The sequence below is a fragment of the Cucurbita pepo genome, unplaced genomic scaffold (assembly GCF_057944985.1).
Source record: "Cucurbita pepo subsp. pepo isolate OVF unplaced genomic scaffold, ASM5794498v1 scafford_80, whole genome shotgun sequence".
Taxonomy (NCBI): Eukaryota; Viridiplantae; Streptophyta; class Magnoliopsida; order Cucurbitales; family Cucurbitaceae; genus Cucurbita; species Cucurbita pepo.
The window spans coordinates 48,999-61,443 of record NW_028257983.1 but is presented as its reverse complement, the minus strand read 5'-3'; the positions used below and the strand labels follow the sequence as shown (position 1 = coordinate 61,443).

Sequence of the window (12,445 nt, the reverse complement as noted above, 5' to 3'; positions counted from 1 at the left end):
GCCGTCTAAGAATTCGCTAATCCATTCGACGTATTTGTCAAATGGTCAAACGGAGAATTAAATGTAAACGTGTGAAACTAAATAAGGAAAAACAAAGGTTTTATCTAACATACCTCATTAGTTGAGTCATACAAAACTCGCAAACTCCGCATTTTGGGTTGTCGTGGTTCATCTACATCATTGAAAATTTCTGAGTCTGTTGGTGTAGCAACTGATGATTCTCCTACTTCGATGTTGACATCCGTCGAATTGTTCCAATCCCATTCGCTTGCTTCATTTACTCGCACATTGTGACTCACTATCATCATCTTACTAATCGGGTCAAGTAGCTTGTATTCTTTTGTCTTCCCATCATATCAAATAAAGATATACCTTTTGCTTTTGTCTTCGAGCTTCGTTCTTCGTTGGTCCGGTACGTGAGCATAAGCCACACTACCGAACACTTTAAGGGTGAGAAATTGTAGGCTTTCGTCCGTTCCAAGCCTCTTGTGGTGTTTGATCATCTAACTTTGCATGTGGACATCGATTTTGTACGTAGATGGTGCATTGCACGGCTTCTGCCCAAAATTCCTTCGACATCCTTTTTCTCTTAAGCATTGAGATATCCATGTCGAGAATGGCCCGGTTCTTTCTCTCGGCCACACCATTTTATTGAGGGGTGTACGGTGCGGCTAAAAATCACCTTATGCCTTGCTCCTCGCAGTACTCCATGAAAGTCGTCGAAGTATACTAGCCACATCTATCGGATCGTACAGCTTTGATGTGTCTACCAGTTTCCTTCTCCACCGTTACTTTGAAATTTTTTAACACCTCGAATGCCTTGGATTTTCCTTTTAGATAGTAAGCCTAAGTTTTCCGTGAGTGATCATCGATAAAGGAAATGAAATACCTATTTTCGCTGAAGGACTCGGGGTTAATTGGTCCACATATATCTGTATTGATCAACTAGAGACGTTAGTTGGAAGGAGGAACGAAACATTTTTTTTCGATGTTAAGCACTTTTTTACTGCTTTATACACTCCGTTTCTTTGACATTCTATTCTTAATCATCATGCCTAATCATTCCCCAGAAAAGTTTCTTAAAACATAGATAGTTACTCGGATTTTTTAGCACGTGTTTCAAACGACCCGGTTTAGGGTTTCGGTTTTAAGCACTTTTTTACTGCTTTATACACTCCGTTTCTTCGACATTCTATTCTTGATCATCATGCCTAATCATTCCCCACAAAAGTTTCAAAAAACATGGACAGTTACTCGGCTATTTTAGCACGTGTTTCAAACGTCCTGGTTTGGGGTTTCTGAATTAGGGGTTCGATTTTAATCACTTTTTTTTACTGCTTTATACACTTTGTTTCTTCGACAATCTATTCTAAATCATCATGCCTAATCATTCCTCACAAAAGTTTCTTAAAACATGAAAAGTTACTCAGTTTCTTTAGCACGTGTTTCAAACGTCTTGGTTTGAGGTTTTCGAATTAGGGTTTCAATTTTAAACACTTTTTTATTGCTTTATACACTCCGTTTCTTCAAAATTCTATTCTAAATCATCATGCCTCATCATTCCCTACAAAAGTTTCAAAAAACATGAACAGTTACTTGGTTTTTTAGCACGTGTTTCAAACGTCCCGGTTTGGGGTTTCTGAATTAGGGTTTCAATTTTAAGCCCTTTTTTAGTGCTTTATACACTCCGTTTCTTCGACATTCTATTCTTTATCATCATGGCTAATCATTCCCCACAAAAGTTTCGAAAAACATGGACAGTTTATCGGTTTTTTAGAACGTGTTTGAAACGTCCCAGTTTGCAGTTTCCGAAATAGGGTTCGATTTTAAGCACTTTTTTACTTCTTTATACACTCTTTTTATTCAACATTCTATTCTAAATCATCATGCCTAATCCTTCCCCAAAAAAGTTTCATAAAACATGGAAAGTTACTCGATTTCTATAGCACGTGTTTCAACGTCCCAATTTGGGTTTTCCGAATTAGGGTTTCGATTTGAAGCACTTTTTTACTGCTTTATACACTCCATTTCTTCAACATTCTATTCTAAATCATCATGCCTAATAATTCCCCACAAAAGTTTTGAAAAACATGTACGGTTGCTCGGTTTTTTTAGCACGAGTTTCAAACGTCTCGGTTTGGGATTTCCGAATTAGGGTTTCGATTTTAAGCACTTTTTTACTGCTTTATACACTCCGTTTCTTCGAAATTCTATTCTAAATCATCATGCCTCGTCATTCCCTAAAAAAGTTTCGAAAAACATGGACAGTCACTTGTTTGAGAATAAGGAGTGATTGATTAGAGATGTAGTGCAAAGACTTGATCAATGTCAAAATGAAAGGAAAAAGCTTTGCTCTAAATCCGATGGAGAAAGAGCAGATGACCTTTATATCCATAGCTAGTGCCACTAAGATTTGGCACAAAAGACTTGGGCTCTTTCATCATCGAGGTTTGCTTTAGATGCAGTCAAAGAAGCTGGTAGAAAGACTCGCCGACATTAATGATTACATTCCTCTTTGCCGTGCTTGTAATTTTGGGGAACAACATAGGCAACCCTTTCCTAAACATTCATGGAGAGCCTCGAAAAAACTGCAGCTGGTTCATACTGATCTTTGTGGTCGTCAACGAACACCATCATAAAATGGTAATCTTTATTACATTGTTTTTATTGATGATCTAATGAGAATGTGTTGGATCTTCCTGCTCAAGCAAAAGCCAGAAGTTGTGGATGTATTTTGAAATTCAAAGCCAAAGTTGAGAATGAAAGTGCATGCTTGATTCAGACTATAAGATCAGATAATTGCAAGGAGTACATTTAACAGTTTTTGTGAAGAGGCTGGAATTAGACATAAATTGACAGCAGTGTACACTCCTCAACAGAATGACGTCAGTGAAAGGAGGAATAGGTTCATAATGGAGATGATATTTCATCTATTGAAGAGTTTAGATGACCATAAAGTATCTTGTGCATCGTTCATGTTGTAGGATGATGCATAAATATGTTTCTCAGTCCTAATGGTGGTTTAATCACACGACATTATGAGAAGAGTATTACTTGAGCATGGTCACATGTATAAAACAATAGGAATATACCAAGAATTCATTAGGCGAATGAGCTTAGCCTAGCCTCGAAATTTGTCTACATGAAGACAAAGAAGGTAGAGAGATTCATCATAGACTTGGATGAAGGTGTTTGCCTCGACCTAGGCTTACGCAGTAAAGCTATTCATCAAGATTTTCTCAACTCGACCAAGGTGGCCTCAACCTAAGTGACTTATTTCTAGCCTCGATGGCTTAGGCCTCGACCTTGACTCTAAGATCATCCCTTTGTCATGACTTATTTCTAGCCTCGATGGCTTAGGCCTCGACCTTGACTCTAAGATCATCCCTTTGTCATGACTTTCTAATATTGCATGAGTAACAAATTTTGATTTAACTTATTTGATTCAGTTTGGCATTCCTCGTCTTTTATTTTTTATTCACTCATTCCCATTTAGGTTTAGCTTCTTCTTTAGTCTCAAGTTAATGTTTTATGTAACGATCCTAAATTTTTACATACTCAGAGTCGTTACCAAGTCTCATGCTTATCTCTTAAATGCGGAATATAACTCTTAGATACTCATCATAAATAACGAAAAATTTAAAACACATTCAGAAAACTTCAAACTACTATAACACATTGTCGGTCTTACGTGTTTCAAAATATAACGTTGGAATTTAAAATTAACACAAAACAATTACAAATGGAATAATCAAAATAATGAAATAAAAGCGTCCTATACTCCTATGACTAAGAATTTAAACATGCAACTACCTTATGCACGTACCACAGTATCTATTTCCGATGTCGTCGTCGTCCGTACATGGGCGTTTTGTCTTTACCTGAAAAATGATATGTGGCATACGGCTTGAGTATTTCAAAGAATACTCAGTAAGTGACCCACTGTAGGGGTCATGCTGATGCAAACACATGCAACATGCTCTTGGGATCGAGCTCTAACTCATCTAGGAGTGACCTCCAATCTCGAACAAATTGGATGTGTAGTACTTCCTTTACACATGACCAACACATGCGAGCGTGAATCGTCCGGGCGCTCGCCTGGACCCTTTAATCAAGCTAATCTGTAACGACGTCTGGAAGTCAGCGGAACCCCATAGTGTCATGAACTATTCAAACTTGATAGTTTGGCTAATTATCATAGGTTTAATGTATGGAACACAATTACGAGTATGAACTATTTATTGGGCTGTTTTTCTTGAGGCTTCAACTCTACCGGAGAAAGGAGAGACTTAGAATATAAATATATCTAAGAATAGCTGATCGCTTGTGGATGTATAGAATAAAATGATGTAAAATTCACCAGAATAAGTGCAAGTATACACTATCACAAGTACCAAGTAATAAGTAAATTATCGATTCCACAGGGAATCTATCTTTTTTATTAATTTTATGGCTGGAAATTGAGTTTTTGGGTAACATTCAAATGGGTGTTGGAGATTTTAACTATTTAAACAAAACTAAAACAGAGTGCTACTGCTGTCGAAAAACAGAAAATTATGAGACAATCAACTATAATGAGGAAGGTTCGGCTAAGAGAGATTAAATAGATAAGTTGTTGAGTTTTGTGGTTGATTTTAGTTTCTTTTAATAGATTCTCAAGCCCACTTCCGAGGGTCATGAATGGTGATTATTTCCATAATCGTTGTAATTTCTATTAACAAGGCTATAGGAAAAGAATTATTCCTAACCCTTCTATTACCCTTCAAGTCTCCTTGCTATCAAACTAGAGTATTAAAGATAATTTCATTGCTCTCTCTCTTCTCCCGAACAAGAGAACAACTATGTATGTAAAGTAGCTAATTAAACATACATGTAAATCATTAACAACAACTCTTTAATAAACTAAAATCATACGGTCAACATACTTAAACTATATAAAACTCTCTCGCCTCCCCTATTAAGTTTAGCTCTCCATACAAACTTAATTAAACAGAGGAATCTGTATCTTGATCAAGTAAAATTGATGGAATAAGAAAAGAGAATAAGGAAATAGAGAGTTATCCCGGTTTGTTGTCGTTCGTCAATGGAAGTTCCCTTCTCTTGAGCTCTCACGTCCACCTCTTTGCCCTAATCAATCCTTGTTGGTCTCCTTTTCCTTCTGCTGTCAACAGCTGCTGGATTAGGGTTTTCTTCTTCTTCTTTAGTTTCATAGCAGTTCACTGCAACATAGGCTGCTGCTGTATAATTCGATTTTTCTCCCCAAAGTGTGGCTCTCCTCCTCTTAATCTTCCTTTTCCTTTTATATTGAGCATGGGTTCCCCTTTAGGGCTGAAAATGAATAAGTTGTCCAAATAGGATGTTCCTCATTGGGTAATCAATGACCCACTTGGACTTCTGACGTGGATTTAAAATTTCCATGTCATCCCCCATTTGTTTCCAAATTTGCTACTCCCACGTGGTTTAGCATAAATGTCTGAAATTTTACCACGTAACTCAATTAAACATACAATTAAAATCGATTTATGCAAAATCATATTTTTTTTCATGTTGGACCGCAATAAACGATTTCATGCTCACTAAGTAGAATAAATGGGGTAATAAATGAGTAAATTGTGAATAAGAGTGCAATATTAACTACAAAAGGACATAATATGACTCTACTATTAGAGAGTTATCGATAGCTCAACAATCCTCACATTTGTGCCGATCAAGGTAGGTCTTAAACAAAGATACTCTAATTTTCCATACGTTAATAACTTCGCCTACGAAATGGCTTTAATGTTGGCTTGGTTGTATGATGCATGAACCTCCATATATTACACTACATAAACTACGATATCATGTACGTCGTGGTATTATGCACGCTCCTTTCCCTCCATAGCTTCTGCCAACGTGAGTTTAAGCTAGCCCAACAAGTAGACTTAGAGGATACGTATACGAGTCTGCTAGGTGGATCTATGTGTGCATGTGTAGAGAAATATTACACATTCAACTCTATCCAGACTGAAAGGTAGAGATCGTTGCATGTATTTGCATTTTCCGACCGCAACAGTGTGATTATTTACAGAGTATTTTTTTAAATTATCAAACCAAGTGCTATTTTTTTTAGATGAAGGTAAGACAACCATGTAGGGTCACTATATAGGCTATGAGAATGAAGGTATGATAGTTGCATTTTCTATTCAAGTTATAGCCCTTAGGTTAGATATCAAAATTAGTTACTTAACATTAATGTTTAAAATATGGAAGTCTCGATTTTATGGAAATGTCAATATCAATAGATAATTTTGAAAAAAAAAAATATCCAACAAAAATACTAATAAATTAAATTAATAAAATAATAAAAAAAAACTTATTTTACAATTTTAAATATATTAAAATACTTATCATTGACTCGAGATAAAAGAGGCATATGATGATGTAATTAATATGAAGTATAATGGATAACAATTCAAAAATTATGAAAAGGTTGTAATAAATAATTATTTGAAAAAAAAAATTAATTGCCCAGCTTAGTGAACCACTAATTATTCATCGTCTTCTTCAAAATTAAAATTAAAGTTGTTTCTATAAATTATTAAATAAATAAAGAAAGAAAAGAAAAAGAAAAATGTAGCAATTAAATCTACAATTTTCATTTCATTGACCGTGACCGAGAGTATTGACACGGACCATTGTATTCTTTTTTCATTAATATGTCGATATCTAATATTGTCCACCAAATCCACTTTTTAATCATATTGTATAAAATTGACCTTATATTTAATAAAAATATCAAAACATAATATTAATAATAACTCTCTTCCTCGTTTAGAATAGTAAATTCTTATACGACGGTTTAAATATTCTCATAAATTTTTCAAAAGTTCCCATGGACTATGAGATCTCACGTCGGTTGAAAAAGAAAACCAAACATTTCTTAAAGTAATGTGGAAACATCTCTCACAGACACATTTTAAAACCGTGAGACTAACGGCGATACGTAACGGGCCAAAGTAGATAATCCCTGCTGACGGTGAGCTTAGGCTATTACAAATGTCATCAGAGCCAGACACCGAGCGGTGTGCCAACAAAGACGCTGGCCCCCAAGGGGGTGGATTGTGAGATCTCACGTCAGTTGGAGAGGAGAACGAAGCGTTCTTTATAGGAATGTGAAAACCTCTCCCTAACAAACATGTTTAAAAACCGTAAGGCTGACGGCGATACATAACGATTCCAAACGGATAATATCTACTAGCGGCGTACTTGGGCTGTTACACTGACATACATATTTTCATTAAATTGAGGTCTCTACATTTTTCATCAACATTGTCATTTAAAACTTGAGTGTTAATATTACTTTCTTTAATTTTTCGTCATGATAATTTTTAAGTTAAGGGTTTATTATGATTTCATGCAAGTGACACAGGTGAAACAAGATTTGAGGTTTCAAACATATACATCGTCGAATTTGTAATAAGACACAAGAATAGACGAACAACGTTGTTCATTTGAAAAAAAAAACTACGTACCATTATGTTACATTGCATTGTAATGAAACTATAAAAAGATGGTGGAATTCTGAGAAGATTTCCAAACCTATCATAACACGACCTCGACCAAACCGATTATTTAAACACGACATTGAAATGGAAAATTGAAGAAGAAACAAGAAACGGAAATGAAAGGATTTGGTTTCAAGCAGGGCATTGGAAGCCGGACGGAACCTTCTTTCCACAGTAGTTCAAAAGCAAGCTGAGGGAAACTGAGAGGTCAATCTTGAGACCCAAGGCTCTGGCCTTCACCGCAGTGCAAAGGCACACAGCAACTTCCAGGTCAACAAGGCCTTGGATTAGGGTGCAGCATGGGGATTTTGGTGGTGAGCCGATCACTAAGTGCACTAGATCGTCCAGCAAGTCGGCGCAGACGCCAAGTTTGAGGGTGTCCCTGGGGCACTTGGGGAGTGATGGTTGCTGCCTTGACGGGGTGGGCTTGTGGGGCTTGGGTGGCGGCGGTGGGCAAGGGACATAGGTGGAGCTGACCATAGTGAAGAAGAGGAGGTTGAGGAGGAGGAGGGCAATGGGTGAAGAGAGCTTGGAAGCCATTGGTGGAGAGATATTGAAGGGTTGGTAGGTTTGTGCGATGGCTTGTGAAGAATTATGAGAAGGGTTAGGGTTTTTATAAATCCAGTTTGGGAATTTGTGGTATTTTAAAACAAAAATTCCTTATAAATTGCTGGATATGAAACACCTAACTTTACTTTATGAAGTTTTGAGGAATTGATTTGAGAGATGGGTTTTTAATTAGTTTGTCTTTTTTTGAAGTATTATAAAAATGTCAAATGGCCTACAAACTAGACAAAGTGATGTTCGATAATAAGATATCAAATACTTTTTAAAATAAATTATTGTGGTTTGTATGGTTGAAAAATAATATTTGATAGAATCAGACAAGTGAGTAAGAGATGATAATCTAGAGATTATGTTTAGCACAAATAATTTTTACAAATATAATATGGCTTTATTTTAAATATAACTATGAGATGCCACGTCATTTTGAAGGAGTAACGAAACATTTTTTTGTTTTTTTTATAAGGGTGTGGAAACCTCTCCCTAGTAAATTGTAAAATTGGCGGCGATATATAATGAGTCAAAGCGGATAAATATATGTTAACAATGAGTTTGGATATATATTGATGTTAGTATGACATAACAGTACAACTTCTAAAACATGACAAGACTAAGATTGTTATTACGTGCATGCTTTGAAAATCTTTTAAAGTTTACTTAAGATGAAAATGGTTATAAGATAAAATATCTCAAAAAAAAAAAAAAAAAGACTTTTATTTAGGATCCCAAAAGTGAATTTTAAAACATAAATTGGACCGCTAAACTTCGATATAGGTTGTTTGCGAATAAGCAGTGATTGATTAGAGATGTAGTGGCAAAGACTTGTTCAATGTCAAAATGAAAGGAAAAGCTTTGCTCTAAATCGGATGGAGAGAGAGCAGATGACCTTTATATCAAGAGCTAGTGCCACTGAGATTTGGCACAAAAGACTTGGGCACTTTCATCATTGAGGTTTGCTTTAGATGCAGTCAAAGAAGTTGGTAACAAGACTCGCTGACATTAATGATTACATTCCTCTTTGTCGTGCTTGTAATTTTGGGGAGCAACATAGCCAACCCTTTCCTAAACATTCATGGAGAGCCTCGAAAAAACTGCAGCTGGTTCATACTTATCTTTGTGGTCGTCAACGAACAACATCATTAAATGGTAATCTTTATTACATTGTTTTTATTTATTACAGGTGTATTTTGAAATTCAAAGCCAGAGTTGAGAATGAAAGTGCATGCTTGATTCAGATTATAAGATCAGATAATGGCAAGGAGTACACTTCAGAAACTTTTAACAGGTTTTGTGAAGAGGCTGGAATTGAACATTAATTGACAGCACTATACACTCCTCAACAGAATGACGTTAGTGAAAGGAGGAATAGATTCATAATGGAGATGATATTTCATCTATTGAAGAGTTTAGATGACCATAAAGTATCTTGTGCATCGTTCATGTTCTAGGATGATGCACAAATGTGTTTCTCAATCCTAATGGTGGTGTAATCACACGACATTATGAGAAGAGTATTACTTGAGCATGGCCACATGTATAAAACAATAGGAATTCACCAAGAATTCATGAGGCGAATGAGCATTGCCTTGTTGGGTTTTATGTCCTAAAACTGATAGTTTGTAAACAAAAACATATTCTATTTTCAATAAAGTTATTATTGTTGTTTATTCAATAAAGATTGTTATTGAATAAAGTGAAATTTACGATCATTAATCTGAATCCAATAAACTAAGAACACTCTGGCTATAGTATGATTACTTGAACTATATGTAGAGACATAAGAGTTGATCAAGTTCAAGTATATAGTCAAAATGATCTATAGTATAAGGATAAGGCTGAGTACTTTATTCTGGGGACACTATGGATGCGGCCCACTTTTGTATATGATATAAACAATGTGATCACTAAATTGTACATGTGGAGACATGTGAGTGGGGGCATCCTATGCAATGAGTATTGCATAAGATCGGACCATGAAGAAAACCACTCTCACTTTATAATGTCGTTTACTGTTGAGACTGATTTTCTTTTCATTCGATAACCTAGGTAACTTCGTTTTCATCCTGAGCTAACCATGAACTCCTGTTTATTCGAAATTATCCTTAGATTTGCATGGGTGAGAGTGGCTCTAGTTCGCCGACTCAATAGGCCTCCCATTTTAGGGGTAAGACTGGGTGAATGGCTGGGGACGTGGGGTGCAAGATGGAATTCGCTCCTACCCACTTTTAGGGATAGAAGAGAGGTAGTTCCCTTAAGCACTGACTCCAGGTCTTGAACAAGGGGCCCCACCCTCTCATTGGCCTGAGAGGGATTCGGTTTACTGGTTAGACCACAAACCAATTGTTCATTAGAGGATCAGTGAGACATAAGGAACAAGAAGTAACTTTAGGGGTAAAACGGTAAATTGACCCAGCTCTAGTTACGAACAACCTGTGAAGGATCGACTTACTAATCATGGTTATATCAAATGGACAGAAATATATCTATAGTGAGGGGAGTGCAACTACTAGGCTATAGTGGAGTGTCCTAGTAGTTAACGAATGTTGGTTAACAAGGTTAATGAGTTTAGCCGGTTAATCTTGGATCGTTGGAGCCAATGATCTATAGGTCCATTAGGTCCCTCTGCTAGCTCATATCGGACTAAACCATAGAACAGTGTGACGAGTGAGTTCGAAGTGTTCGAATTCAAATTAGGGAATATGCGCTACATATATACGATATATTTAACCGCATTTTTGTTTTATTTACGAATTAAACAAAAGGAGAGAATCTGAGATATTTAAATAAAATTTAAATATCTTAATCAATTATGTGTCGGAATTGATTGGGATTGGCATTTGAATTAATATTAAATATTAATTAAATAGTTTAATTAATCATTTAATGTTACTTTAATTTGAAATTCATTATTCAAATTAATTGTTGAATTAAAATGAAGAAAGTCAAAATGTTAACTTTATCTCATGAAAAAATCCATGTTAGTGGAATTTTGAGGTGTCAAAATTTGGTTTAACCAAACTTGCATGTTTGCCAAATAAACCCCACAAGTTTGAGTGGAATTTTGAGTGTCAAAATTTGGTTAACTCAAACATGCATGCTTGCCACATAATCCCAAACATTTGAGTAGAATTTTAAGTGTCAAAATTTGGTGATCTCAAATTTGCATGAACATGCAAACATGACTCTTTAAATAGAGTGATCATGGTACATGGAAGGTCTTCTTCTCTTGGTGAAAAACCTTGAGAAAAACCTCTCACAAACACTCTCTTCATATATACAAATCCCTCCCAAGTTTAGTCACTCACCGGATTCCACAATCCCGTTCTAAGGCCGGAGGATAGTGGAGAAGACACTAGTGGTGGTTCGAAACCGGTTCGTGAGCAAAAAGAAGTTTGAACTACAAAAGGTTAGTATTCAAACTCATTAAATTTTAATACTTATGAACATGCTAGTTATTTACTATAATTCATGTTCTAAAAGTGCCTAAGATCCAAATTGCTTCAGCATGTGTTATATTAACACCATCAAGCCTAGCCTCGAAATTGGTCTACATTAAGACAAAGAAGGCAGAGAGATTCATCGTAGACTTGGATGAAGGTGTTTGCCTCGACCTAGGCTTACTCAGTAAAGCTATTCATTAAGATTTTCTCAACTCGACCAAGGTGGCCTCAACCTAAGTGACTTATTTCTAGCCTCGATGGCTTAGGCCTCGACCTTGACTCTAAGATCATCCCCTTGTCATGGCTTTCTAATACTGCATGGGTAACAAATTTTGATTTGTTAACTTATTTGATTCGGTTTGGCGTTTTTATTCACTCATTCCCATTAAGGTTTAGCTTCTCCTTTAGTCTCAAGTTAATGTTTTATGTAACGATTCTAAATTTTTACATACTCAGAGTCGCTACCAAGTCTCATGCTTATCTCTTAAATGCGGAATATAGCTCTTAGATACTCATCAAAAAATACCGGAAAATTTAAAACACATTCAGAACACTTCAAACTACTAGAACACATTGTCGGTCTTACGTGTTTCAAAGTATAACGTTGGAATTTAAAATTAAAACAAGACAATTACAAATGGAATAATCTAAATAATGAAATAAAAGCGTCCTATACTCCTATGACTAAGAATTTAAACATGCAACTACCTTATGCACGTGCCACAGTATCTATTTCCGATGTCGTCGTCGTCCGTACATGGGCGTCTTCTCTTTACCTGAAAAATGATATCTGGCACACGGCTTGAGTATTTCGATGAATACTCAGTAAGTGACCCACTGTAGGGGTCATGCTGATGCAAACACGTGCAACATGCTCTTGGGATCGAGCTCTAACTC

At 36.0% G+C, this 12,445-nt stretch overlaps 1 pseudogene; it reads right to left on the bottom strand.

The window, feature by feature from the left end:
* Window positions 1–7,605: 7,605 nt before the first annotated feature.
* On the bottom strand, window positions 7,606–8,101 carry LOC147782756 (14 kDa proline-rich protein DC2.15 pseudogene; annotated as a pseudogene).
* Between the last annotated feature and the right edge of the window lie 4,344 nt (window positions 8,102–12,445).